The sequence below is a fragment of the Ammospiza nelsoni genome, chromosome Z (genome assembly GCF_027579445.1).
Source record: "Ammospiza nelsoni isolate bAmmNel1 chromosome Z, bAmmNel1.pri, whole genome shotgun sequence".
Lineage (NCBI taxonomy): Eukaryota > Metazoa > Chordata > Aves > Passeriformes > Passerellidae > Ammospiza > Ammospiza nelsoni.
The window spans coordinates 2,391,632-2,417,336 of NC_080669.1; the positions used below are offsets into that span (position 1 = coordinate 2,391,632).

At 39.2% G+C, this 25,705-nt stretch overlaps 1 protein-coding gene across 2 annotated transcripts in view; it reads right to left on the bottom strand.

The window, feature by feature from the left end:
• EDIL3 (EGF like repeats and discoidin domains 3) overlaps positions 1-25,705 on the bottom strand; it is a 243,026-nt gene that overhangs the window by 178,588 nt on the left and 38,733 nt on the right. The window lies entirely within an intron of this gene.

The window sequence follows — 25,705 nt, forward strand, 5'->3', positions numbered from 1 at the left end:
GTGAGGAGTTTAATTTCTTGCTTGACAGCAGAGGACAGCCTGAAAAAAGGAGCCCAGCCCTTGTGTGTATAAATAATGCAGCACTCTCTGATGTTAACAGTTAGCCCATCAATCCTTGTCAGGAACAGAAATTCACAGTTTATGAAAACAACTTTGGTGACATGAAGGCTGAAGGAGATGGGCAGGGGGAGAAGATGCATCCCTCAACCACCTGCACCTTCATAAAGCATTCACCCTAAAAGCAGAGAGACCAGCCAGCTGCCCTTATTATACACTAATTAATTTGCGGTGAAAAAAAAATTAAAAACATGAAAAAGAATTATTTAATCCTACTTAAAGCTATTCACTATTTAGTGTTACAGTTTCTGGGGCAGAAATACCTGGCAAAAGCTAAGGTATCCTGAATTAGGCCTGAGAGAAACATTCCAGTCCCCATGCACAACATCATTAGCCTGAAATGGAGACAATTTCCCTCAACTATAACACCTAGAATGATAACTATTAGGCTTTCTGGCAGAACTGCTGCTCTGAGAGACATCTGCTTGAGACAATGATAGCATGATAAAGAAAGAAACCTGCCTTAAAAAAATCCCATGGATTCACATTTCAAAACTGTAATGATAGAAGCGATTGAATAAAGACCATTCTGGTGTCTGGGCCGCGTTTCCTTCTATAATTTAAAAATAGAGCACATTCTGTGAAACACCAAGTGTGCATGGAAAAATTCAACCCTCTTTATTCTTTCATGTAATGGGCATTAAATATAAATATGAACACACTGAGTATACATTATATAATGAGGCAGTGAAATTCACAGCAGCTGATACTGAGGTAAATGTGCTGATGCTGTAGCTGCAAAGAGAATGGCATATGAGCTTATGATGTTAGACAAACAGATTTTTAGGGAGAAACAATTCTCTTTCCTGGTATTCTATACAGTGTGCGCCTTAAAATTCAACTTTTGGTTCCACCATTGATGGGAAGAGGAGGGCCATCATTTCTGCCTAAAACAGCAGCCATAATTGTGCTCAATTTCCTATGTGGCTACAGAAATATGGCTTATTTTACAAGCTCTTTCAAAAGAAATAAAAATAATGGCCATTCGTTTTCACGAGAATAAAACTTGTTTCAAAAGAAAAATCTCCAGTCAGCACCAAAAAATGAACAGCCCAGGAAACAGCCAGTCTAGAGAAATCTGGTATAGATATAGCAAAAATAAGCACCAGTTCTGAAGCTAAGAAGAGCACCTAAGCTCCAGAAGAAGATTGAGAAAGTACTTACCACCTGTAGCATTCTCATGTTAAAATCAGTTTTCAGAAAAAGAGCTTTAATAGTTTCCTGATTTACAGAATCATCTGCACAGTGCCCAAGCTCACACCTATTTCTCCACAGCAGAACCATAAATCATGTTGAAGACACACCTGTGCAGAGATGCAAAGTGTGAACATAGAAACAGATGAGCTCTGCAATTCTTTTTAAGAAATTTGTAAGCTGTTTCTTCACATTTAATGGTGAGGCAGCTAATTTGTTTCTCCTAAGGTAAAAAAGACAGTTGGAATAATTAAATTGTCTCCCTTATTATTTGAAAAATAAGGTTTCTAGATACCAATAGCTCATCCACCTCCTTCTGCTTCTTTCCTAGGCTGAATTGCTTACTATGCAGGTAGAAAGTTCAGCTAAATTTTTAGCTAGAGCACTCCTGGCAGAGTGTCTAAATGGTCTTAGAAAATGCATCAAGCAATAATGTCAACTTTAAATGTCCACTTGCGGGACAAGAAAACTAGAGGAGAATGTAAATATCAGAATAAAATTCATTATCTCATCACAGGTCTCATGAAAATCACAGTGGTTATTTTTGAAAGCCTCTGTGATCAAGAGATTCCATGCACTTAATGTGCAGCAGGTAGCTGTGGTGGAGAGCTGCAATGAGCTTGTGTAAAACAAGGTGTAAAATTTTTTTTCTAATTTTAACTTTTTCTGGTCTCTTAATCTGAAGAGATGCAGCAGCTGATTTCTCGAAACCTGGGATGGCATTACAAAAAGAAAATCAGATTATTCTAATCAGAGAATTACTGTTTGAATTCCACTCTGGGACTGTGCTGGAACATTAATCCTGGGTGAAGATGAAGAGCTGATTTAAGATTTGAATTTAATCTAATGGTGCAATACTGTAAAAGTGTGTCCCTACTTCAAGAGTTAGAATAAAGCCCTAAACTAATGTCTGCAGAGATTATTTTCTATCATAATAAATCCCCTTCTGCCTTAAAAAAGTATAATCTCTTGCCTTTCTAAAGGTCTACACTGTGAGCTACTTTATTAATTTGAATGTGAAAGAGCAGCAGGTCACTGCACTTCAGCCTGCTGTGTTATAGACCTTTCAAGCATTTGATGTTTGACAATATGAAACACAAGTAGAAACAGAAAACAGCTTAAAAAGTAAACTCTTCTCTCTTCCATAGGTTACAGAGAGTTCATTTCTATGCCAACAGGCTCTGCAGGGAAAAAAAGAATATGAACTATTCCTGTCATTTCACATCTTCATTAGTAAAAAATGGATCAAAAATGATTAAAGGGGGCAACATGGTTATATAACACGGCTCTGAATATTTTTACAACTTGTGGGAAATCTTTCATGCACAGGCTGCTGTGCAGATTTGAGGAAAGCTGCCATCAGTCGAGGCAGTGTTTCATCAAAGGAAAAAAAAAAGAAAGAGAGATATTCCCCTGCCTGCTCAGCTGATACCACCCGCAGCACCCAACCCCAGCCAGCAGCAGTGATGCCTCCCGCAGAACCAGGGAGAGGGAACAAAATTGCCTTTAATGAAGATACCCCGGTCCCCACCAACACAGCCTCCCACATCTCTTCTCTCTGCATGCTCAACAAAGATGGCAAAAAAAAAAAAATTTACCCAGGCAGTCCCTGCACACTTTGCTTTGGTTGTGGTTGTTGCTCACCTCAACACAGTGGATTTCCATGTTCACACGGTTTTTTGGACACTTGCTAAAACTCAGGTGAATAAACTTGCATTTCTGTACCTGTTCGCATTTATGGGGTGAAAGAAGTTTATGAAAAGGAATAAATAAGAACTTAAGACAGGGCAATTAGGCTAAACTCTCTCTTCAATAGTTTGTTTTGTTCTATTAAAATTTTCAGAAGATATTCCAAGAAATGCTTTATCATTTCCAGTCATCATTTCCATAATTTCCTTGTCCTTTACTTTTAAAGCTGATCAGAAGATTTTTATAATTATGTTCACTTGAAATGTCTCAGTTAATAAATATTCAAATTTATTGCCCATCCCACTTTCCACAGAGGAACAATGAATGCACATACCTTAATCATTAGCACAGTCCTTCAAAATTAACAGTTATAAGTGATTATGATCCTTTCTAGACAGGTGACGTCTCCTTTCCTTCTTGTCCTTACAGACTTAAAAGTTTTCAGATGCACATATTTTTACTGGTCTTGACTGTTTTCTCTCAATTTTCAACCTTCATCAGTGATGGAGGACAATTTAAAAAAAAAACCCATACACTTACTGTGGATTTATCACTTTTAAATGAAAATTCACAATTTTAGTCCACATCTTAGATCTTGGTTTAGTCTTTCAATTTCTTTTTTTAAGATCCACAGCATTTCAGGTTGGCAATTTGGAAGAACTAGAGTGTATGTCTACATTTTTGCATACACATGTATATTTATTTTCATACTTTTATATTTATACCTACTTTATATATATGGAAATGAAAGTGGTTTGTTCTTCCTTTGTTTTCTGCACATTAGATGTACTCACTCTCTGGTTGCTAGGCAATCTTTAATCTTAGCACTGGTGAATTTATCTTTTCCCATCCTAAGCAAATCCAAATTTGAAAGTTGAGCAATTAAAAAAAGTCATCATTAACAGTTTTTAAACTCTGATTATGCTTCATTATACCCTTCTATCTGCACCAAAATGAAATACTGTAGAATGTAAGTTCTAAGCATATTCTCATTACACTTTGAAAAGTATTCATTGATTTCTAGTTACTTCTATTTTTGGATATCCACTCCTTAACACCTTATTTGGCAACATGTTCTTACAAGAGATGCCAATACTATTGAAGTGATGATGGTTTTCATATTTACAATGTATAATAATTGTGGATTTTGCTTCAGGTTTAATCACTTCCCTCCATGTGATCCCAATAACCAGGCACTGGTTCAGAATCAGAACCTCCACTTGGATTCAGCTTTTTTGGGAATGGACCCAGCTCATCCCCACAAAAATCCATCTGCAGGCAGAAATAAAAGGAGTGTAGGATGCAGGCAACCGGGGATTCCCTTGCAAAACCCACCAGCACTACAGAGGATCATTTTAACCCACATTCCAGCACTGAACATGCTTTCCTACATGGACAGCTTCCACAATCCCCTCTTTTATTACACCAAATCCTATGCATAAAGAGAATAAAGCAAAATATTCTGTAACTTTTCATCATTACAGTTAACAAGTCTTATTGCATTAATTTCACAAATTTTTTGGTCACAGGGATTTTTAGGAAGTCCTGCCACTGTCAAAAAAGACACATCACCTAAAGAGATACAAAAGAAGTGCCAGTTTTCATAATTTTCTTTCTGATTTTACAGGAAGGTGATGCTACTGATCACATTCAGAATATCAATTAGGCACTGCAGAGATGAGCCTCTTGTGTGAGAGATATGAATTTGTAAGGGCATTACAGCTATCAGCTGCAATAAAGAACTGATTCTGTTTGCTTTGGACAATGCAGCTGGCAGTACCATGTAAGCTCTGGATGAGTGATGAAAATCCTCTGGGTCATTTTTGCTAAGAGCCTCTGGAAAGGACAGATGCATTTCTTACCTCATTTGTTCCAACTTGTTCACAAACAGAATGAAATCTGAAACTTTTATGCTTAGAAAGACCCCTGTATAAATTCTGCTAAACATCTGCAAACGAGGTTTCTTCCTAGACTTTTCTCAAACATGATATGAAACTTAAACTAAATAATGAATAATGATTAAATAATGAATCTACCAGGTTAATTGCAAATTAATTTAGCTAATTGTAACTAAAGCCACCAGGCAAGACCCCCAGGTTGGGCCAGCTTGGAAGGGCCCACAGTGGCTCAGCTGGTGCCACCTCCCTGCTCCAGCAGGGCCACCCCAGAGCCCAGGGCTTTGTGCCCAGGGAATTCTGGAATGTTCCCAGGTTGGAGCCCCCAGAGCCCCTCCGGGCTCTGCCCAGGGCTGGCTCTGCCTCCTGCGGGGGGAAGTGCTGGGATCAGCCCCGCCCGGGGCTCTGGGGCCACGGCTGGGCCTGGGACAGACAGGGATGGACAGGCACAGACAGGGACAGACAGGCAGGCACAGACAGGGACAAACAGACTGGGACAGATAGGGACAGACACAGGGACAGGCACAGACAGACAGGGACAGACTGGGCTGAGCTCAGTCTATGCTGGGGGCTCCGGGGCCATGGCTGGGCCTGGGCCTGCTCTGACCTCTGCACACAGCGACGGACAGACAGGGATACAGGGACACACAGACACACAGGGATGGACAGGACAGACAGGGATGTGGGAGCATAAAATGTAAGAAAATAAAGATAGTGCAGAAGGTAGTCTCACACCTGAGGAGTTGCAGCTGTACTAACCCCCAAAGATTAGGAACAGGCCTGCCCTTAACAGGCACAGCCATGTCCAATAAGAAGAAGAGTGCTACAAAAGAGTGGGTTAGCTGCGTGAGGAGAGAGTTGCAGTTTGTTGGTTGTGCTGTGAAGAAGAAGGAGATATCCATGAGAAATCATTGACAAGGTCTGGGACTTTTGCAATAAAATGAAACACAGGGACAGATGGAACTTTTGCAATAAAATGAAACACAGGGACAGGGAGATGCAGAGACAGACAGAAACACCCCGGGACACCCCGGCACAGGCAGGGCTGAGGCCCCTCTCGCTGGGGCTCCTCTCCAGGCTGAGCAGCCCCAGCTCCCTCAGCCTTCCCTGGGTCACCTCTGTCCCCCTCCCTCCTCTGGGGCTGCTCCAGGAGCTCCCTGTCCTCCTGTCCTGAGGAGCAGATGGACACTGTACTGCAAGAGCTCTGAGGGCACAGAATCCATGCAGCAGCAGCAGCTTGTGACATGAGGACACCTAAGCACAGATTTAGCCAAGGTGTAAATATGATAAATACATTTGTTGCTTTCACATTGTAGGCGCTGCCTCGCACTTTTACAGCCACAATGTGGTTTACAAGAATATTAAGTAAGGAAACACTTTATGTGTGCCAAAACCTCATCTCAGTATGGCCACACTGCACAAACAAACCGTATTCTTGGCAGTGGTTTTTAATTTACTTTTATTACCTGCTGTACATTGTAAACCAAGCTTAAAAGAGCTGCTTGGAAATCCTCACTGCTTCTATGGAGCAACGTTTGAAAATGAAGAGCTGAGAACAGTCATTGAGAAAGGATGAAAAAGGAAGAAGTCAGACAGGAAAGAGTAAATTACAGATGTGCACAATTGGAGTGAGCAAGAATGAGATACTTGTACTGTACTCTATCGTAACAGGGAGCTTAAATGTTATTTTAATATTAGTACACATAGATCCTGGACTGCTGAGCGAGACAAATACTCTCTTTCAGCTTCTGAACACAGATAAATATTCCCAAAGCAATCGGTTTGTTCTCTGGCATCATGAGATGACCAAAATGTGGAGGAATGAAGTGCAAGATAACTGCTTCTACTCACAAGACCAAGTCATTAACCTGCCCTGCAACATCCCAGACACATCCCAGAGGCCACAGCAGACCTGGAAACAAACTTGATCTCCCATTCTGGCTTAATAGTGGTGAAAAAGCACAAGGAGGTTATCTAACTGGTCTCTATTTTTTTGTTTGTTTGTTTTTGTGGGTTTTTTTTTCCTGCAGCGTTGCTTTATTAACTGCATCCAGGTAACGTGGTGTGGTTGTAAAGCAGTGAAATACAATGCAAACCATGTTAATTAGAACAGGATGCCCAATCGTTTCATGTTTGACATGCAATTGCTGGTTTTTGGCACTTAACACAATCCTGTATCTGCACACAGAGAATGTATTTTTAAAATGCAGGACTAAGCATAAAGTAAATCCCAAAAGTAAGGAAAGACACTAAGAAGGGGGTGAAGATAATGAATATTATTAATCCATATTCACAAAAAAAATTAAGCTATTACAATAAAAATAACGAAATTAATTCATTTCTTCATCCAGCGTACAGGAAAAAGGGAAGGAAGTTGATTACAGTATGATGGATACAAATAAAGTTATAAATGCACATCAGTGTTTACTGATCCTTTCCCACTTTCCACATCTGTGAACATGGGATGTCGCAGCAGAGGACTGTGGGGTTTTTTCAGATTAAGAACTAAGTCTTTACATGGATTTGTATGGGATTAGCACCAGACCAGTGGAATATGTGTGTTCTCGTTATATACTTCTGTGATTACCACCAGTCTCCTACTTCTTCCTGTTCTTCATCTTATTTTTAAATGTGTTAATAGAATTACCTTCATTCAGTTTTCTTTCTCCCTTCACACAATGCACCCAAAACACAAAATGCACACCAGTTCAGCCCCCAGCCTAAACTTATGAGTGTTATTTTTTATTTTTTGCCATTGCTGTACAGCAATTTATGCCAGCAACAAAAAACACAGTAGTTACAGCACAACCAGGTGATTAGAGAAGCCTCATTATTCACCAACAGAACATATAAAAGAGTTGTTGTGGGTGCACAAATATGTTGCTGCAACCTGATCTTGACAAAGACACCACAATTAAAATGACTGATAAATGGGTTATAAAATTCCAGTCTGAATTTCAACATATTTCTTCTCAAATGAAGGTATTAAATACAACCCAGGGGTTCATTAGAGAGTTCCTTTTTCCCCCTCTATTTGTGACCCTCATTAAAGGAATCACCTGTTATTTTTTTGTATGTTGTAGTTAGGTGCTTGCCAGAGGAACTTTTCATTTATTGGAGTGCAGCAGCAGTACAGGGTTATATATATATATATATATATATATATATCTTTATATCTTTATATATGTATATATATTTTAATAGGTGCTGATCCCTCCCTTTCCCAGAATCAAATTATTGTCTGTGCACTCCTCTGTATTGCTGGAACCTACAAACATTTTAATTGCTGCCATTTCCATGCTTTGATATCTTGACCTCAAACTAACTCTCTGAATATTCATTTTCCAGTGAGCTGTCCCAGACCACGAGGCAGTTACACCCACAGTTAGTCACCACCTTGAGGCTAGGACATCACCCTTGCCCTAAATTCAGCTTTTTTGCCCCAAAAGATATTCTGTTTGGTGCCAGGACACAGCCGCTGCTGTGCCAGGTTGAGCTGCCTTAAATTCAAGGAGTGCCCAAGACTGAACATGCTGGATGATAAAATCACTGTTTGCACAACACTTGGCACCCCTGCAGGATTAAGGACCAATAAATCTCCCAGCAAAGTTGGAAGCAAAGAAACTCTTCCAGGGAGCTGGATCAGAGCGCTGGTGCCGGGCCATGAGCTGTTACACAACAGCTTCTAACGAGATCAGCAGAATCCATTTAAATCCAAAGGGTACCTGCCCCACGCCGCTGCCAGCCCAAATTAAATCCATTAACTCCGTGGTGTTGCTCCAGCTCAATATTGTCAACAGCAGCAGTATTTGAGTTGTTTTTATCCGTTAATTGAAGCACAATTTTTTAAGACAATTTCTTAGGGTTTAATGTCCTCATAGTATTCCTTCTACCCTTTCCTTCAATTTCCTGTCTCGTTTTCAATCCAGCAACATTTAAACCACATTTTCTATTTCTCATATGTTTCTGATTAGCTCTTTACTTTTTAGCCAGACTTTTTTTTTTAATTTTTTTTTTTTAATTTATTTCAGCCTTCGTTGGTAGTGTTTGTCTTTCTGCTTGTGTACAGCCTTTTTATGATTTTCCCCTCATTACCTACCTTCTACAGCTTTCTTGCTATGCAGTTTAAAGCTATTATTTTTAAGAAGCATCCAGAAACACTCGAGCCTTTTAGTGAATTCTAGTGGCATATCAATTATGTCTCAGTGGTGTTTCAGAATGCCAGGTTACTAACCCAGAAATTGCTGTAAATGGCTCCTTCTAGTCTTGCTTGAAACCAAATATGCAAGAGGTATGCAAGACAATTTGGAGAAATCAATAAAAAACCATTTATCCCCTGCTTTTGTTGTACAAAAATAAAGCCCAAAAGGAAGCAGACATTTATTACGCTAGACAAAGGTATTTGCTGAATCCTCCTCCTATGTTATTCAGAAATAAAATTATTTCGGTTATGAAAGCTACATTTGAAGCCCCAGTATATTTCATAAAGTTCAAGAAAAGTCAGCTCAAACAACAATTTCTGCATTTTTCAACCTGTTTCTTCTTTATTCACCTACCCTGGTAGGTGACTGAAAGGAAGACAATGTGATATGAATATTTTCCTTTCAGCAGCTGCCAAGGAAGGCTGACAACACTGTCTGAAAAGCTCAGCTATTGAAAGCAATCTTCAAGGCATCACAATAGAAACCATCTTGAGTTATTATAGATCAAAGCCAGGCACTATTGCCCTCCACTACAGCTCTATTGAAACTTGCTATAGATGAATACATAAAACTTAAAGATGAAGTAAATTTGGTAAGTTTCATTGTCAGGAGTGAAATGAAGACAACAGGTCTTCCCAGATAAAACATATTAGCATGAACATAGATTAAAAACCGGGATCAAAGTGCTTAAAAGTAAACAAAACCATGAGAGGCATTGCATCTATCACTGCTAGAGACTTCTGTATTTATCTTCAGAATCACTGGTTGTAGATTGCAGTTGTAAGCATTTCTGGAAATGCTAATTTATTCAGCAGCATGAGATGTATGTTCCATGACATTTTATTTCCTGGGGTCTTGCATTGCTTCTATTTTTAACAGGAAAATTATCAGTACTTCTTCACAGTCATCCACTCGTTCATCAATCCACCTGATACCTGGTCCCATAGAAATCAGGTACTTTCTAATAAATCAGGTCTAAAGATTATTGATTCTGATGTGGGTTTTTGGTTGGTTTGCTTGTTTGTTGTGTGGTTTTTGGTTTTTTGTTATTGATTGTTTAGTGGTTTTGTTGTTGCTGTTGTTTTGGGGGGAGGTTTTAGATTTTTTGGGAGGAACTGGGGATTTTTTTTTTTTGTTTCTCTTTGGTTTTGGTGGGCTTTTTGGTGGCTTTTATTTGTTACAAAGCCCTGCTCCTGCTGCAGCTCCAATCAAGTAAACAGAACCAAACACTGACTAATAAAAAGGGTGTGTGGAACCAGAAAACACACCTCTGCTTATGGCCATCCCAAAACCAAGACAAACAAACCCAAAAAACAAACCCAACAACAACAAAAACCTAAAACGACAAAAAACCTATAAAACTACAAAAAATCCCACAGAAACTGTATGAGGTCTGTAACTGACTCCTCATAGGTGATTTATCTAATCTTTCTACTGCCTACTCTTTAAACCCCATTGCCCATCAGTCTGTATCAAATATTCATATATTGCCCAAGAGGTGATATACTTGTGATATACCAAAGATAAGTGATTTCACTCAGCTCTGCCAAGAAGAAAATTAAAAATTAAGCAGTGGATGTTGTGATTGGATTACACCTGGCTCTATGTAATGAACCTCAAAAAACAAAAACCAAAAGTGAGTGACACAGATTTTCTAGATACCAAAAATCTTCTTTCTGGATATTACTGTCAATAATTGCTTGATTCTACCTCCAGTTCTTGCTGCTTCTATAATGAGTGACTGACAATGCCTGCATTCCTCTTCTAGTAGTATAGTAAGCACTTTTGCTAGTGAAATTGGTTTTTATCTCTCTGAACAAATTTGGCAAGAGCCTGGATGTTTTGTCAGCTTGAGTGTTTCGGGTATTTTTGTGTGTGTGTGTTTGTTTTGTTTTGTTTTCTGCCTGCACCTCGCTGTTGCCATGTAGGTCAAAGTTCCAGGTGAGCATAAAACAGAAGCAAAAGAATCAAACATTCTTCTTTTCAGTGGCAGACTGCAGCAGAGAACCTGAGCAGGGCATTTCTCAGGGCAGACCAGACCCAAAAGATCTCAGCAGCCATAAAGAAAGGAGATCAACCCTTATGCATGGTCTCATTTCCTCCTGGAAAAGTGATATTGACTGATTTTTATTATAGTTCTGTGGAAATATTAGGAAGTTCAGTGGATTTGTTTACATTTTGCTTTGTTGTTTTGTGTTACTTTGTGTTCTTTGGTTGCTTTGTGGGTTTTGGTGAGCAAGGGCGGCTTTTGCTGGTTTTTGTGAATATTTTTGGCTTATTTACTGGGGTTTTTTTCTTTCCCTTTGTTTTTTGTATGGTTTGGTTTGGTCTTGGTGTTTATTTTTTGGGTTTTTGTTTGGTTGGTTTGGTTTGGTTTCTTTTTGTTTGTTTTTTATTTGGGGGCTTTTGTTGAGTTTCGTTTTGTCGGTTGGTTGGTTTTGGTTTTGTTTGTTTGTTTGCATGATTTTTGCTTTGCTTTGCTTTTGTTTATTTTTCTTTTTTGTGCGTGTGGGGTTTTTTTTTGGTTTTTTGTTTGTTTGGGTTTTTTTTTTTGGGTTGGGGGTCTTTTTTTTTTTTTTTTTTTTTTTTTTTGCTAAGGGGAAAATACAATCCCTGTCAGAATTAAGATCTAAAAGGCAGTCTACCGTGTCCATTCTCCTGCATGCCAGAGCACTTTGATATGGACTACTGCCCTGCCAGAATCCAAGCAGGAAAAGAGATGTCTTGTCAATCGCTAAGAACTCACAGAAAATTTTTACAAATCCCAATAAAAAACCTCACCAACATCCAAACATTGCACTATTTTAGATGGCTATTTAAAGAATGCTGTTTCTCATATTGCTTTCAGAAGGTCTGCAGTTCAGCATTTGAGAAAGGCCACTCTAACAACTTCAGGTGCCTTGACAGCTGGCTGCAGAGTGGCTCACACAAGTGACTTCCAAACGTGAAATTCCAATTCTAGATCTGCTGAACGAGAAGTGTCACAATAATCCTAACATTTCAGATGTTTACCTGACCTGAAGTGCAATTTGTTCCATGGACATCAAAAGGGCACTTGAAAGACAGAGCAGTCTCCTGCACTGAGCATCTTGCAGGTTTTGTGCTCCCTTGAACATCAAATTAAATAGAAACCAGGCTCACAGGTGCTCCCAAATCAAACTACTTCTATGAACATTAGCTGGTTTTAGTTCTGAGATTCGTAATCCTTCAGATATGTGGTGCTTATTATCATTTTGGCATTCAAAGTGTTTAGCTAATACCAGCGTGTTCACCAGCCATTTGGGCACAGCAATTTTGTCACGCTGCTCCTCTCACTTCCCTCCTTCCCCTCACTTCTTATTTTCAAACACACAAAACTGCCAGGATGTGTCAAGATCTCCTTTAGATGTCCATGTGGCTAACATGCTTCACAGAACCATTTAGATTGGAAAAAACATCCAGCCCTTCCCCGTAGACCTCTCAGTGATGGGCACTCCAAACCTCCCTGGGCAGCTCCTTCCAATGCCTGACAAGCCCTTCACTGAAGAAATTCCTCCTGATGTCCACCCTGGGCCAGCCTGAGGCTCTTCCCACTTGTCCTGTCACTGGATGCTTGTGACACCAACCTGGCTGCACCCTCCTGTCATGTAGAAAGCAGGTTGTCTACCTGAAATGTTTTTGCTTATTTTAAGTGGGACTGCTTTCTGAACTCCAGCCTACAAACCCGAAATAGTGAGTAACACGTTGGTGAGCAATATTATGCAGTTGGTGAGGAATATTATGCATTATGAGCAATATTATGGGACCACTGAACTTAGAGCATCTCTGCTCCTCTCTGGAGCTGCTCAGAGGGAGCACATCCATTCTCCCATCTTTCTCCCTGTGTCCTGCTCTTCTCCTTGCTCTATTAGCTCCTTGCAGTCCAGCTGGGAACCACAAGCACAGGCAGGAATTCTGCCGCCTGGACACAACACACCTCACTCTCTCCCTGCAATATTGTGGAGTGGATTTGGAGTGTTCATTATGTGTCCAACTTGATGCAAAAACTCCAGCTTGAAACAAGCACTAATCCTGCTGTCTGGCCATCCTCTTTCACAATGCTGGCACTTCCACAGAGACTTTCTGCTCTGAATTCCTGGCCTTTTCCCCCTTTTCAGAGAGAATTCCAGGCCGCCTTTAATCTCCAGTGCTCTGCCCCCATGTAGTAAATAGATAGGCAGTGATATATTCCACTTAATTACATGACAAATGACACCAAAAAACTGTCCTGTGGGAAACGCCAGCAGAGCAGTGGCTGATTCTGTGTTTGCTGCTGCCTGGCCTTCCACAGGCAGAATTTCTAGATCAGGTGAAAAGAAAAAATAAAAATAAAACAGACTACCAAGCCACCAAAGGAACACCTCACAGTGCAAGAAATGCTGCCACCCTTCATTGTCACAGCAAAAAGTAGAAGGTGTGAAATAACATCTCCTCTTCCAGGGCTTTTGTGGGATTTTGTGATTAGCAGGATAAAAAAAAAAGGAAGAAATCATAATAATTCTAGTTTCTAAACATGAAATGCATTGGGATGCCAGTGCTTGTGTTTTTATTATTTATTTATGAAGCTAAAAACTGACTACAAAGTTTTCAAGACTCTCTTGAAACTTGTTTTTTAGTAACAATGCTCCTGTGGGACTTTCTTTCAGTAATGTAATGTAATGTAATCCCATGGGACACATTTTTATGTTAAAATGGCAAAATAAAATTGTCACTATTACCACCACATGCAGGACGTGTTAATTATACATGATAGACTTTAAAATCTGTTATTACTTTCTACTTCTGTGCTGAAGGGATTAAAAAAATAACAAAAATATGGGGATACACCACTGACAGGTTAGTGATTCTTTGGTTGCACACTTACAAGCCAAAAGCTTGATTTAATTAAATTATAAATATGATTTTTATTCTATTATGAAAAACTCAAGAACTCTTTTTCTGTGTGCAATACAAATCCTTACTTTTGTTTGTTTCAGAGTGCATAAAGACACATGCACTGTCTACGCTCACCCATATCTTGATTTTTTACTTGTTCTATATTAAAATAAGAAGTTAAAAATCCTGTCAAAGTCATCAGAAGATACTTACACAGGAACAAATGTGGTGGGAGGGAAATCATTGAACTCACTCCTTTCAGACTTACAGATAAAATGAGATGTTCAGCAGTGTAACTAAGGACATATTTATTGCAAATAAACCACTATATTCACACCTGGTCTTTTTTTTCAGTCCATCCAAAACAACTTGCCTGGCAGAACATTAAAGTAGACAAAGTATTATTTGAATAATCTCTCCATATATCTCATGTCCTGACCCAACAGCATCATTTCCACCCACAACACATCTCTTTCATCTCTAGTCGTATCTCAAATTTCAATTTTTCTTCAAGCACACAAAAATTAAAAAGGGAACAGAGAAAAAATAAGCAGAAAGCAGTAAAAGATAACATCAGATAAGCCAAGCTCTGAATACCAACGGATTTTCAGGCACCCAACAGGTTTGCTGTCATTATCGCCCTCTCCATGGCAAAAATCAAAAGGGATTATCTGGGCCATAATTAGGGATAGATTCCAAAATTGTTTGCTTTTTGCAATCAGATCTTGTTGTTCTGTTCCTTTAAAAGGTCAATGAGGATTATTAAAAAAAAAAAAATCCAGCTAGCAGTGTGTTATAAAGAAGCAGGTGGCAGAATTCATTATGAGTGAAAGGCAGCTTGTACAGGCAAGGGTATGAACTATGTTGCTACAACACAGCATAAATGTAATATTAATCCAGTTTTCAGTTCAGTGTTGCTCAATATACCTCATACACAGTCAGCATAAAGTCCCATATGGGAATGATTTGGAAAAGAGGGTTTCTCCCTTAAACTTTGACATTAAATTGCCATTACTTCATTTTGGGGTTGGAAAAAAAAAACAAAACAAAAAACCACAATGTCTCACTCTAAAACTTGTGTTGGTGTTGTCATTAGTTCAGTCTTACAGTGACAAAAAAATTTAGTTAAAAATTTAGTTAGATGACCCTGCTAAGAAATTAATTAAATTAAAAGCACCATTGGTATGTAAAGAATACAAATTCTCATAGCTAGCAAAATTTAATTGCCTTATAAATAGACTGCATTTATACAATGTAAAACTGTATATATTTAATTGTACAAATAAATACATTGATAGTTAAATTTCCAAGAAATCTACCTGGCTTTCCATTTGAATTAATAAAATGTCCATATTTCAAAAGAAACTGCATCACTGCAAGACATAATTAAGTACTTTAATAGTATCTAAATATTTATGTGTCTCCAGAGAATGTAGAAATGTTGGCCTTATGTCTAAGCTACTCAAATAAGATTCTTCCGGATGCCAGCATCAGCATTCAGGCTACTGAAACTTTCAAGTTCTTAGTTTTCTCCAAATTTGAATTCTGTGAAGAGTAGCCTGTGTAAAAACACATCACTGCAATGAGTCCAAAATTTAATTTATCATTAGTACAATAAGAGGTGACAAGTGACTTTCTGTAAGTAATTGCATCTGCAGTGAAGTCCAAAAAACATATAAGCTACAGCTGAAATAATGAACAATCAGAGTAATTTATGATGAAAAACGATTAATATGATGAATTGTGGTCATTTATGATGAAATTCATAACTCTCCAGTGTTGCCATGAGAGCCTGGTTTGTGAGATGAAAGCACAGCATTAACTACATTTTTAAGCTATTCAAAATGCTGCTTATGAGCTCCTAATCCATGAAACTCTGCACAGCACACCCAACTGTGTTTAGTGAATACAGGTGGAGAACTGTTTAACTATTTGGTTTTTTCACAGGGTCTGGGTTGTTTCATTTTTCATTTTTTGAAGAGACAAGCAGGGATAGACAACGAAATAACTGCATGTGTTCTGCATGTGAATGATTCTTGCTGATAATTCACCATAGGCAAAGCATGTGGACTACTAATGCAAAAATCCCAGCCCTTTCAATGATAACCCAGTGCCACCCAGCCTGAGAGACAGCTGGGAATAAAGCATTTTTTCTTATCAGTCCACTTACCCAAGATATACTTCTAGGTGAAAAAATCATCGTATATTTATACTTTTGTGTTGTTTTGTTGCTTTACCTTGTTTTGTTTTCAGTTTTGGACTTGTTTTGGCTTTTTGTGTTGTTTTTCTGGGTTTTTTTTCACACATCACCCTACCACTAAAAGCATTTGCATTAACATAAATTGAACACAATTTTTAGGTCATGCTGTTTTAACTGGCATGTCTGGTTTGTCTCTCAGACAAACCCCTTAAGAGAGTCTTCTTTTACAGAATTAGAAATTGGTGCAATTGGCTGAAAAAAAATAAATAAATAAAGCAATTTCCAAAGTTTGCCAAAACTAAAATACAGCTATGACTCAGTTCTTTGTCAGGCAGACAATGAAAGTCTGCTGTGGCTATTGACTGTCCTCCCACACAGCATCAACTGAAATGTTTGTCCAGAATTTTAGACAGGCTTCAGTGTTTTCTTCAAATACTTCAACACAAGCAAGGAATTGAGTGTACCTCAGGAGTCTGGAAGTCATCTTTAGAACATTAAATTTATAGCTCACATGTGAATTTAGAGAAGAGAGATGGTCCCAAATAGAATCAAGACTTTAAAGAAAACCAAGAGTACTCTGCTTTTCAAAATGAGAGGAGCACATAAGCTGAGTCACCAGCTGAATCAAGCTTGGGTCATGCTGTGAAACATTTTATGATTTTTCAAAAGCTTTGAGGTACACAATGCCATTCGATTGCAATTCCAGATTTTGCCAGAAACACTGGTGATGAACAATGTATTAAGTGAGGACGGAACTTTTCGGGTGCTAATTAAACACAGAAAGAAGCAACAGTGAGACAGCAGCCATGTACCAAAGGGGCAGGAAAAAACCCAAAAAACCCAACCCATGCAGACAAAGTTAGAAAACTTTTAATTTTTTTTTTTTTTTTTAAGACAAAAAATTCTGAAACTTCCTTGTTATATTTACTAAGTCCCACGGAGTCAAAGAAAGAACAAAGTTCACAAATATAATTTATCTAACAGCTCATCCATCCCCATTAAACAACAGATTGAAGGAATGTTATACAGCATTATTCATAGCAACCAGCAAGAGTGACAGGCAAAACAGAGACCCCTTCCTGGGTGCCCTCTTCTTATTAATTACTTTGCAAAAAGAAAGCAATTTTTCACTTTTACAATTCATTTTTTTTAATTTAGAGGCCCTGTGAAATATGCCATACAAATATAATATTGAAACTGCAGTGAGAAGGGAGGAGGAAAGCAAAATATATTTACAGGATGCAACTTCTTTCTTCAGATCCAAGAATGTCTCAATATTGTAGTCAATGATCAGGAAAAAAGATGGGGAGGAGAATAAAAATTTAAAAAAATTTAAAAAAAAAAGGTGTTTAACTGAAATGAAATAATTTACAGCTGTACTGGTTGGTTACTCAAGTTATCTCTTCTAATTTTGAACCAGAGGTTCCAAAATTGGCCCAAACAAAACTCTAAGGAAAAACTGTGAGAATTAAGTTGATCCACACTTCTAAGTCTTATATAGATGATCTTTATAGGGCCCATATTTGATTTCACTCTAAATCTACAGAGGATCCCTTGGGATTGATTATGCAGAGTTCATAATCATGCACTAAATATTACAAGAGTTTCCGAGGGGAAAATTACAATATTACAATTATACCATGTTATTTGAATCTATTTAGGAGCACACAGAATATAATTTAGACAGATAAGCACAAACAAAACACAAGCCCCCAGCAGTTAATTTGACCCCTAGGCAATCAGGTGCCTGGCAAAAATATTCCTCCAACTGGGGGGATAAAAAAAGAAAAAAAAAGAAAGGGGAAAGAAAAGGTGAAGTCCCATCTTCTTCATAAAAACCCTGTCAGAACAGGTTGTGGAAAGATTAATGCTATTAGTAAGTTGTCATGCAACAACTCTGTATTAATTTGAGCCTCAACCCTACAATCTGTCTCCTAGAATGCATATCATAAGTCTCATTAAAGCTAATGAGGTTTTGACGAGGCTTCAAACTTGTGGACAGGATTTTATGATTGTGCACCAGACATTTCAGTCAGACTGGTTTAAATCCATTCTAATTCTTGCCAGCTTGCTCTGGGGTTTGCATCTTCCCCCTCACATAACTATTTCATCGTGGTGAATTTCAGGGATCTGTGTCTTTAATTATGAAGTTATCTTAATCACAAGTAGAGGTACTGTGAATTCATGCTATGATACAGCATTTATTTTGAAATGTCTGCTGTAAATACATTTTCTTGGGTTATGTATGCAAGATGAAGACCTCCACAGGCTGACAGGAATGTAAATGGCGCATGCAATTGTGCTGGACAAAATACCTTCTAAAGAACTCCCCTTACTAACTGGCAATTAATATTAATTCGGTATTAAAGTGTCTTCTTCCAAAGCAAACAATAAAACAAACCCTAACAAAATAAACCAAAGGAAACAGAAATCAACATCAACAAGAAGAAAATACATCAAAAATGCAGAATCCACACAGCTACTTCTGTGTGGCAGTACTACTCCTCAAGGGAATGAAAAAATTTGCCACAGTCAGAATATCAGGACTTTGCATGCCACAGTGCAGGAGAATCCACAGATTCATCCATTGATTTTTGCTATTTTTGTCTGAGGCACTCACTATTTAAAAAAGGGGGAAAAAAAAGAACGATAAAGTATTTGGATTTTCTCATTAAAATACCTCATCATGGCTTCGAAACTGTCACCAAAGCATGGATTTTAGCAATTCAAAAAAACTCAAAAAGCTGTTGAGGATCATTTTTCTGAAATTCAGTGAAGGGAGAACTGAGTTTACTCAAGTTAATCTGAAAGCTTCCCTAATTTTTTGAAGTGATGAAGCATATACAGGGAGAAATGAAGACATGATCCAGAGTTTTTGTGTGTTACTACAACATCTAAAAAAAACAGTATTTAAAATAGATCTGGATGCTCAAGGATCATGACTGACCTTCTGACCTCACCTTCATCTTCTGGTGATTCCTGAGGTAATTTTAAATGGGATTTCCACAGTTTAAATGGTAAATTTAAATGGTAAATGGTAAAGTTTAAATGGTAAATTTATATGGGATTCCCACAAATGAGATTTCCCACAAATGGGATTTCAGAAGTGAGTACTCACCCAACAAAAATTTACATGTGCAATATTGTTTGTGAGGAATTCTCCACAAATAAAGTCCTCCTAAATTCTGGAATCTGGCATTCTTTCAAATTGTCTCAGCTGAGCCTGAAATATTACATCCATTTGAGAGGACGCTTTCTGGCTGAGCTGAGAACAATTATCACTCAGTGGAATTAGGAAGACATGTAGGAGGACAAATATGAAATGGCATCAAGGGTTCCACCTGCAATAATGACTCTTTGAGCTACAAGATTTTCCTTTAAAGCAGCCTGGATTTCAGGCAGAGTTCCCTCCACGATGTTGAGGTGCTATCCATCTCACCTGACCTCAGAAGCTTTTTTCTGTAATGTTTACAGCTAATTGCTTGCCCTCAAACAAATTTTGCAACCAAGAACACCTGCAAAATTCAACTGATTTTTCTACTGTAACTTAGATTTATTGATTTATTTCCTTTTTTTTTTGTGTGTGTGCTTGTGTGTCAGGAATTTCTTCACTTAGCAAAACATCCTTTCCAGAACTGGGAGTAAATCTGAAGATTTGCACAAAACCCCCTGGCAGAAAAACCCTATTGCAGAGTCCTGCATCCAGCATCCCACCTGTGATAGTCTGGCTTAGAAAAACACCCAAAAGTGCCCAAAAAAAGCATAATTTACTCTGAGTAGGTATGGGCCATGAGACTTGGTGAGCCTTTAAGAATTATCTAGTCCTGAATATACAAAAATGAAGTGTCCAAGGCCACATTGGATGGACTTGGAGCAGCCTGGGATAGCGAAAGGTGTCAGGGGCACGGGGTGGCACTGGAAGGGATTTAAGGTCCTTTCAGCCCAAACCAATCAATAATTCTTTGATTCTATGAATTGCACCAAATCCTGGAAAAACTATATTGCCATATCCACAGTGAAAGATTACACATACATTTCCTTGATTTGATTTTTTTCTGTTTGTTTTCTTTTTTCTGTAATTAGAAAACTAACGTTTGTTGAAGTATTTGCACCAAATTCATTTGTGCAACTCACTTCAGGCAGTTGCGTACATGCAGGCAAGCACAATGTGAAATTGGGTCCCAGGTGCTCAGCAAATATTGAATATGTAAGTTATACAAGTTGTTTTGTACTAGAGATTAATTGCTTCTTTTTAGAGTGTGAATGTGCTGCATAAGAAATAAAAACATGTAAAAGGTTAAGTAACTGAAGATCAAAATATTAAATCTGAGATTCATATGAATTATATAAATACTAATTACCTCCACTTAAAAAAAAAAAGTAGATATCTAACAGCATTGAAACAGAGAAAACAAAATAATTTCTGTTTTCACAGAAATGTTTTGAACTACCTGATGCTATCCTCCTTCTTTAATGGCAAATGAGGCATTTCTTATTATTTTGTGGTCATTAAGTGGAACAAAATATATTACTTCTAAATAAACTAAATTTGGAGTATTTTCCTCTTTTGGTTGGGAGCTCAGTTCTAATGAGAATACTCTGAAAAACAGTGAGAAAGAAGCAATGAAAATTTCAACCCAATCCATCATAAAATCTTGGGCACAACTTTGTGGGTGTTTATGAGAATAAATGAAAGGAGCATTTAGTTAGTCTTGACTTGATACTGAACAGTTTTCTTGTTAGTTTGATGTAAAAACCTGTATTTGAAACTAAATTCAGCCATTATAAGAAATAGTTGTAGAGAATTTATTTTAAAAATCCATACAGCACTGATTCCTAGCTAACATACAAATGTTAGCATATAAAATGTACTGATGTTATGCGCTTTAAAATGCTGCATTGCATTTGAAATAACAAACCTGGTAAATTAGTACAGGCTTCGAAATTTCAAGTAGAGGTGCAGCAGTTATGTTATGTTCTTTAATCAAAATTCACAAGTTCCACAGAACCAATGACTGCCTTCACCCAAATATGTTAAACACATGAGATGGGACTCACTCCTCTATTTTTAGTTTTCCACAACTCCTAACCAGTTACTCCCTAGGAGCTTTCCAGGCTTGCATAAATCAGCTTAATTAGCAGATACTCAGCTCAATCGTATTCTGTGTTCACTTTTCACCTTTAAAAACAGACAAGGACTTGTAAAATGCACACAATGTCATTTCACCTAGGTGATTAAACCCTCACATTTTCTAAAATGCAAGTCCTCTTAAAGTCCTTATTTGACCTATTCATTTTTGAGGGGTATATCTGAGTTCTGATAGTGGTAACAGCCTCAATTCTGGAAGGACTGAGCCTTGGGATATCCTGCCTTAAGTTACATCAGAGAAATGAATCACAACCCTACCTCAGTTAAACCAACCTGCTCCCCATCTTTCATGGCCAAAAACTGCAGGTGAGAAGATCAGGTGGGGACTGGCTCATCAGTGCAGTTTTAATTATTGTTATCACTGTCATATTGGAAAGTTTCTAAAATTAATTATTTCCCATTTAAAACTCATATTGGTTTGCCTAGTTTTCAGTTTCAGGTATTTTTTTAAAATAGCTTCTACACAAGAGTCTGACTGCAGAAGTAAAGCCAAACCCCTTTTACTAACAGAAACTCACAAAGGTCACTGCAATATGAGCAAAACTCTTTGATTCAAAATAAATGCCTGTATTTCTCTCAAAAAAAATTTCCTACTTGACAGAATTCTGAGATGTCTGACCTTCTCAAGAGGGCGGATTTAGAGCTGTGTCACTTTGGCAACGTTGCTTTGACTTTTCAGGGATATTCTTACCGGCCAAAATAAACCTTCAGGTGCTGCAATCTGAAAAATCACTACAAAAAATCCATTTATTTGGTGATTATATTGTGTGGCTAACATTTTCCACCTAGTAACAACAGCAACAATGACGGGATACAAATGTCTGACAGTGCACAAAAACCCCAAGCTATACATCCAGGAACAGCACTGAGATGGCAGGACTTGCTAGAGGAATGATTTACTACAAAACCAAGAAATAAATTATACTTTCTCCACCAAAATATTTTTTTGTCAGTGTTGTCAATAAAATATTTTTCAGTCTTTCTACCTATAAAAATAGTCTTCAGGTGATTGGTCAAAGCCTAGATGGACAAAAACCAAGCAGCTTGCTATTTAACTTCACTCTTTCCATCTGCCATTTGCAAGAAAGCACACAAACATGAAGATATGAGCAGAAAACAGTCTAAAACTGAACGTAGATAAAATTATTGGTGCATTGGTGACATTAATTCAAATTTAACATGCCTTGAATTCAACAGATGTGCAACATTCAAAGGCAAAAAAAAAAAGGCACATGAAATAAGAACACAGTCAGTGGACAGAAAATAAAGTTGCAAAACTATGAATATGAGAATATTGCACAGATAAACCATTTTTACAAGTAAAAAGTTTCTCTGTCATGGCCCTTTCTTTTGAATCACACTGATAGCAGATTCACCTTTCCCTCACCCTTTTCCTCCAAATCATCTTGTTTCACTACAGTTAAGGACATATTTGAAAGAAATGTTTCTCCTGACATGAAAGTACACCAATTTTATAGAATTTCTGTCTCCAGGAGAAAAAGCAGCCAACCTGAGTACACTCCACATTCCTTTCGGGAGAAAAGATTTTAGAGAGAAGAGGGTTAGTCCACGTCACACCCAGCGAGCAAGGAGCAGAAGTCCAATACTTGATCACAGAATCATTTACTCTTCCTTGGTTTTACTGTCACTTATATCAGCAATAACACTTCCAGAAAAAGGGAAGAAAATGTCCACAAACCTTCCCCCACAAAATCCAACAGTGCAATGGGATGGGTGGTAAGCAAAAATGAGTAATCAGTTAAAACACTGTAGTAAGTGCAAGACGTGATTGAACAAGTGAGGGTGTAAGGTCTGTAAATCACAACAAAGAACATTCCTAAGGGTGTGGAGACATGGAAGGAGAGCAAGCCCTTTTCAGAATACACCCAGATATCTTCAGGTTTGTCAGACAGCATTCCATGAGGCTGAAAACCTGAATTTACAGACTCCCAGAACCACAGAATGTTTGCAGCTGAAAAGTTCCTCTGGAGCTCCCCAGCCCAGCCCTGGCCAGGCAGGGCGCCCTGGTGCATCCCACAGGAAGGTTTTCTCCACACAGGGACACTCCAGGCCCTCCCTGGGCAGCTGTTCCAGGGCTCTGCCGTCCCTCCACGCACACAAGTTCTCCCTCCCGCTGCCCTGCCCCTCGCTGCCCTTTCTTCGATGGCCGCTGCTGCTGCTGCTGGCACTGGCAGCACCGAGCAGAGCCCGGCCCGTGCTCCGGCAGCCCCCGCGGATGTCGGGGGGCGTCGATGGCATCCCCTCGGCACGATCCGCCGGGGCCGGCGGGGTCGGGCGTGGGGGTTCCCCAGAGCCGTCTCAAACGTTCCGCTTTCTACAGTCTCCGTCCAAAGGAGCGGCGTCCGGCCACGAGGTGGGGAAGATTCCCGGGCCGTCGTGCCGAGAGCCCTCGGTGCGTGGGGCGGGGGCAGCGAGCGAGGCCCGGCCACCGAGTCAGAGCCCGCGGGGCAGGGGCGGCGTGCGAGGACAAGCCGGCGTCCATCAGCAGCTGCTCCGAGCGGCGCTCCATGCAGGCACAGCGAGCACACCCGCAAACGATCGCTCGGGATAACACCCGGCAAACGTCCCCCTCGGCCGGGCCCGGGCTCCCGACGGGGCCTTCGGGGCCCTCGCGGCCATCGTGAGGCGAACGAAGGAAACTCGGCAACGTCTCTCCCGGCCCCGTCGGGGTTCCCTTGCGCGGCCCGGCCGGCCCGGCTCCCGCGGGCCGTGCCCAGCCCAGAGATGCCGCAGAGCCCAAATGCTCCGTGTGCCTGCCCTGGAGCCTGTGCAGCAGCTGCCGGTGTGTGCTGTGCTGAGGAGCCCAGGGCTGGAGCCGGCCCTGCACAGGAGCCCCAGCGGGGCAGGGCACAGGGGCAGCAGCCCCTCCCTCACCTGCTCCCACCCTCTTCCTGATGCACACCGGGTTGTTCTCTTTATTCCATTCTGAAAATATTCCTCACTTGGAAGATCAGCAAAAGGCTTTTTTTTTTTTTTTTTTTAATTTCCACACACAACTGACCTGCGTTACCTACTTTTCTTTGAAACTTTAAAACTGCCAAGCAACTTAACTTCAAGATACATAATCCAAACAGGCAGGGTATTTATGTTCCTCTGTTGTTTCCCTTTCTCAGACATAAATTTATACAAATATTCGCAATGTGGATTAATTTCCATGGTCATCAAAATATGAATAAGCACAATACCAGCTTTCCAAGTAGCTGCAGTCTACTGAAGGTAAAAATTTGATTACATATTTCAGTAGATTATATTTTGCTATCTGTGCTGATTGTGCCTTCTGGGAGATCCAGTTTCCATTTTAAGAGCTGTCTAGCAAACAGCTTAAAGAGTATCACTGTGTACCAACAGATGCTCACAGCAAACCAGTGAGATTTCTACCAGATTGAGGGAGAAAAGGAACTACACAATGCTGAATAGGATTGTGGGATGTAAATCTTACGTCTTTGGGATGTAAATTAAAAACAGCCAAGGATTAGACAATTCTGGGCTCAGGAGCTGATCTTTGTGGTTTTTAGCTACTCCTGGTGACAAATATTTATTGTGGGAAATAGGACCATTATTTATAATTTTCTCATGTATTAGTAGCTGAAATTTAGATTGTGTTTAGGAAAGTGGAAATGTTCAAATCATAAAAAGGGTCTTGCTGTTAATCACTTAACCTTGTCCAAACAGCTTCTCTACTCTTACACATGGTTATCACATAATTTTCCAACACTGGCAATAACTTGATTGTCTCCCAAATTATGTCTTGCAGGACACTTAAGCCTTGATTTTAGTATTAAGATACCTCTTTCAGAAATTTAGGCTCTGTCTTGTTGTGGTCAAAACTGTACTTGCACCCACTATAGATAACTCACTACTTGTCATATGAATGTTTCCTCCTAGCAACTTGCTGTGATAGTTTCATCACTGCTGCTATTCAGGAGTGCAAACTCCCTCTGAAACATCTGCTTTTTAAAAAATGTGTGAATCAAATGTTGATATTGTTAGAAAATTTTTCTGCATTTAATCCATATCCTCAGTTCTGTGGGATGAAAAAATTCATTAAGGTGAAAAAAATAGAAAAAAAAAGGAATCTTAAATAAAAATTTCTCTCAGCACTTCTCAAATCTGAGCACTTCTCAGATCTCATCCCTTGCTGTTTTAGAGTCTCAAGATGTGAAATGGAAACAGACTCAGTAGCCAGTAGCGCCTTGCAACACTGCCTGTCCCCATTCCCACTCGTTCTGCCACGTGCCCTAACAAACTCTGAAATCTCTACACAGTTGTCCACGCAGAAGATTAAACACTAAACCGCCCAGACCTCCCATTTGGGAGAGCAAATCAGTGCTCAAACCCATCCCTG